We start from the raw sequence: 5,726 nt of genomic DNA, 5'->3' as shown, positions 1-5,726 counted from the left end.
AATTTGAAGGAGGATCATGAAGGTTTCTGCAAGGGATGTGCATTGGGTAAGAATATCAAGAGACCATTTGTAAGCAGTGCTTCACAGTTGAAAGAAATATTAGATCCCATTTTCTTTTATGTGTATGGCCCTATGTCTGAAAAATCACTTGGAGGAAATCTATACTATGTCAAATTCATAGATGATCATTCAAGAAAAACTTTTGTTTACTTAATGAAAACCAAGGATGAAGTATCTACTAAATTTAAAGAATTCAAGGTTGAGTAGAGAACCTTATAGAAGGAAGAATCAAGTTACTGAGATCTGATAATGGAGGAGAATATACATCCAAATAGATTATAGAATTATGTAAGGAGTATGAGATTAAGGGGGAGATGATATTCCCATACAATCCCAAAAAAAATGGAGTCGCAAAAAAAAATAACACATCCATTGACGAAAGTGGAAAAGTAATATTACACGATCAACATCTAGCTAAGTTTATGTTGGGAGAGGCAACAAAGACAATGATCTACATTCAAAGTCGATTTCCTCATAGATCTCTAGATGACAAGACTTTGGAAGAATTTTTCACTTGGAAGAAGCCATATGTAGATCATCTCCAAATCCTTGGGTGTCCTATGTATATTCATATAAAAAAGGACAAAAGAAAGAAGATGGATCCTTCCAGTATGAAGGGGATATTTCTTTGGTAGAGTAACTCATGAAAGAAATATAGAATCTATATGAAAGATGGACATCACATTGAAGTTAGTTGTGATGTCATATTACATTAGAGTATAGCATTCAAGAAGTCAAAATAATTTTCCATCGATTCTGATGATGAAGAAATTCCTATATTTAAGGAGGAAGTTAAGAAGGTAGGAGAAGGATTGTACCATGAAGAAGAAGGGCCAAATGAACTTGTTCAACTGGTAGTCATTATCGAAACAAGGAAAAGACCTAATTGGTTGAAATCCACACTACTTGATATAGAAGGTCATGGATCAACATGAGGATCCCTTAGAGAAATTAAGAGACCCAAGAAATATTCTACATATGCTGCATACCTCACAAAATTCATAGAAGAAAAACTATCCACCTTCAAGAGGCTGTAGAACCTCAAGAATGGAGGGATTCCATTGATGAAGTGTATTAATCTACAATGAAGAATGGATTTTGGGAGATCATACCCAAGTCCAAATACAAATCTGTCGTTACTTCTGACTGGATCTATAAGATGAAGCATGCACCTTATGTAAGTAGAGATAAGTATAAAGCAAGATTTGTGGCTAGAGGTGTCTCTGAACTTGAAGCCATCGACTATGAAGAAACCTTTTCTCCAACAACAAGACATACAACAATTCAATCATTAGTGTCTTTGAAAGCATCGATGGTATGTAACATCCAACAAATGGATGTCAAGACTGTGTTTCTATATGGCACTATAGATTAAGAAGTGTATATATAAAAACCCTTGGGATTCAAAGTCAAAGATAGGAAGGCATATCTTTTCAGATTAAAGAAAGAATTATATGGCCTTAAGCAAGAATCGAGGGCGTGGTATGCTATAATGGATGCATACCTATAGAGAATAGGCTTCACAAAAGGTTATGTTGTTTGAAACCTTTACATTATGGTTGTAAACAATGAAACTGTAATTATTATTTTATATATAGATGATCTTCTCTTGACACGTGTTGAAATTTTAATTGAAGATTGTATGAAACAACTAAGAGTATAATTTTACATGAAGGATCTTGGGCCGATGCATTACTATTTGGGACTAAAAGTCTGGCAAGGACCGAATGAAATCTATTTGGTTCAAGGAAAGTATGTGATCGAGATTACAAAGAAGTTCAATGTGATGGAAAGTAAACCTATGACCACTCTACTGATCACAACTTGAAGAGACTAAGGAGTTTTGAATCAATCCTTGTGGATCCCTCCAGGTATACATAACTTGTTGGCTCATTGATGCAGTTGGTGAATACTCGACCACACATATGTTTTGCATTAAATGTACTCAGTAAATTCCATCTAGAGCCGAAGCATGATAATTAGATAGCAACAAAGCATATTCTAAGATAACTACAAGGTACCATCAACTACTATCGGAAATATGATAACAATAATGATTTACAATTGATTAGGCATATAGATTCTAATTGGGGAGGTAGTGAGTAGGATGAAAGAAGCACTACGGGAGGATGTTTCAGTTTAGGATCCTCCATGGTCTCATGGATGAGAAGAAAGAAAGACATTGTTGCTTTGAGTAGTGATGAGGCTGAATATGTTGTAGCATGTGAAGTAAGAAGGGAGCAGTATCATTCAAGATGCCGCTATCCAACTTGTTTGAAGGACCGATCAAACCTACAGCGATACTTTGTGATAACAACAGTTGAATTGGTTTGTATGAGGATCGAGTGTTCCATGGAAAGATAAAACATATCAACAATAAGTAGCACTCTATTCGAGAACTAGTATAAAATGGTGTGTTGCAACTACGATATATCTCCACTGATGAACATGTAGTTGACATATTGATGAAATCACTTTCGAACAAGAATTTTCTATACTTAAGGGACAAGCTTGGTTTGTTGGATTTGTCCTTCCTGATTGAGAGGGAGAGGTAGAAACTACATTACTGTCTCCACTTGGGAAGAAATAATGGAGGATGAGGTAACCATCTAGCATTCGATACTCTTTGATAATGTGGTAGGGCATTCAAGACAAGAGTAGCCCTAGACTGATATCTTTTGAGGATTAGTTACCGAAGATAAGAATAGTCCAATGAGAGGTCATACTCTGTGAACAACCGGGTGGGGCATGTACCTTGGGAGACAATGGTGATGGTGTCTATACATCATTGGTCTCACCAACATTGTGCTCTGATCTTGTGGAGAGATAGAGTTGTTAGTGAAGGCCTTGATATGTTAAAATTATGGTTAATAGGATGCTATATAGATGGGTTAACAATCTGACTCTTCTTATGTTATCTCTTCAAATTGAGAATTACCATGTACCTCTTATGAATTCCACCTTAGTTAAGAGGAAGTGTTGAAAAATTTGTAAGCAAGTTCGGTCTTCATAAGTATGAAATGTATTCTTCTTAATATAAAATGAAAAATAAATTATTATTATTATTATTATTATTATTATTATTATTATTATTATTATTATTGGAGCATCTATTTCATGCTCAATTTATTTTATTTTATAGGTCAAGCACCCATTGAGTGCTTCTAAGGTTTGTCCTAGGTGTGAGAGTCATTTTCATATGTTGAAGACCTTATGGGAAAATTGTCAATTGTAAAGAAAAAATTGTGTTGTCTTTAAAGTGTCAAAATACCTCCAAGATGAGGCTGACCTAATGAGTTGTCAAGTCAACCTACATGAAGACCAACATCCAACCCTGAAGAAGCCTATATATAAGAGGAACTCGTCCTCCATTTGGATCACCCAGTCCTTCATCTCTTATGAGAAGAAGCATAAGAAGAAGAATTCGAATAAGGAAGTGAAAAGATGTCGAAGTGTTTCTACGCCTATTCTCTTATTCTCGGAATATCGCAGTTAGGGTTTCTACATTGGGATCTCTAGTGGTTCGATTTTGGAAGTAGAAGAAAAGATAAGAGAAGTGAAGGTATCTTAAGGAATATTACTAGCTCTAGGACTCAAATAATGGAAATAAAAGTCAAGAGGAAGGCTATTGGAGGGAGATCAAAGTCTCCTAGAGAAGGAACAACAACTGTAGTAGTTGCTAGGGAGGAGAATTTTGGATCTACTCGGAGGTTGAAGAGATTGAAAAAGAAGGTAATTGCAAACTTGATCTTGGAGGCTATTTGTCTGAGTTTAGGTCATGATATTCATGAATTGAAAGATATGAAATATAAAAAATGGTTTTATGATTTTCCCCCTCAAGATTAGGGGGTTTTTCCTTGGCTTGCAACCCATCTATTGTTTCGTTGTTCTTATTGTTTTGGTAGTTTTTTTATGTATTGCACATTGGAATAATGAAGAACAAAGCTAATAAGTAAAATGTAACACAAGAAGTTATCAAGTTAAGAGAATTAACATATACCATGTTGAGAATTCAATAGGGAAATGAGTATGTTTATTCTTTTAATGTTGAGAAATCTAGGGCATGGTTTACTAACAACCAATAACGGACATGACTACTTGTTTGTGGTAGTTTATAGGCTTAACAAGATATGTGTTTAGATGCCCTATAGAAAGATCATCAACGGACAAGAAGCAACAAAATTTTTCATTGGGCAGGTTTAGCTACACTTTGGGATACCATGGAGCATCACCTCAGACAAGGACGCATGATTTCTTAGTGCATTATGTACTACAATGTGCGAGGAGATGGACACAAAGTTGAAGAGATCTACAACATTCCATCCATATACAAATGGGCAGATAGACGTAGTCAATAGAACTTTGGTGCAACTTCTGAAGGGATATAACCAAAAGCATTTGAAGACTTGGGATGAAAATTTGGTATACATACAACATTCTTATAACAGAGCAGTCCACACTTCTACAAGAAAGTCCTAATTTGAGAATCTTTTTGGATATTTTCCACCTTCACCTTTGGATATTATATATGGGAAACAAGGAGGAGTGAAAGAAGATATTATAAGATGCTTTTAGGAATAAAACATTTATAGAGAAGATCGAGAAATTCGATCTACATGTACATGAAACAACGTAGAAGTGGCAGGAGAAGTATAAGGCAAAGCATGGTCAACACATAACAGAGAAATCATTCAAGGTGGGAGACAAAGTATGCTTAGAGTTTAACAAGGAGAGACCACAGGGGTCTAGTAAGAAAGTCAAGGCTCTAAGCTATGGTCTCTTTAAGATACTGGAAACGTTGGGTGATAATTGCTATCGACTCATTTTACCACCATATTTGCACATTTACTCTATTGTGAATGTAGATAATTTGAAACTCTATGAGCCTTCCATGTTAGATCGGGAATAGGAACGAGTCCTACCTTCTGTGGAGTATTTGAAACCAGACACTCAGGCAGAGTTAATAGAAGATACAGTTTTATAGAAGAGGCCTAGAACTACAAGGTAGGTGCAACATGACCTTCAGTGGGTTGGGTTGAAGGGACAACTTCCAAGCAAATCTAAATGGTACAACAGAGAGAAGGTGGAGCAAAAATTTCTTCATCTCATTTAGTAAAATATTTTGGGGACCAAAAGCCTACAAAATGGGTAGGTGTCATCCAAATTGGATCATTATGTTGTTTTTCATCTATTTGAATGCATTGTGAGTAGAAAAAGAGGAGGAATCAACTCACGGAACCATTTTTACCAGCGAGACCCAGTTTGGTGAAACAAGGTATAAAACATTTCGAGAGAATTTTGTGGCATAAAATGATTTATTTTTTGGGGGGTGGGGGGGTTGGGGAGTGAAAATTTCTTGCTTTAGCATTGCACCTTCTCATGCTATTCTACACATGGATACCTTTCCAATGGGACAAGAAGCACCTCAATCAGAGTTTGTATGCAAAAGTTATGTCACTCAGAAGTTGACCTTCCTGTTTCACACCTATAGTTTGAGAGGACGGTGTCAGCCCCCATTATTTATGGAAAAGGGGCTAGCCACAAGTTTCTTATGTAAATGACTCTCGAAGATTAGTCAAACATAACCACTAGTAGGCTATCAGGTTGTGTTATAATCGGGCCACTACGAGGGAGAGGCATTCCATTATTTCAGAAGAATTTTGTTC

The sequence above is a fragment of the Pinus tabuliformis genome, chromosome 6 (assembly GCF_031772625.1).
Source record: "Pinus tabuliformis cultivar Carrire ecotype Pingquan chromosome 6, CPIR1, whole genome shotgun sequence".
Lineage (NCBI taxonomy): Eukaryota > Viridiplantae > Streptophyta > Pinopsida > Pinales > Pinaceae > Pinus > Pinus tabuliformis.
This window is presented reverse-complemented; position numbering follows the sequence as displayed.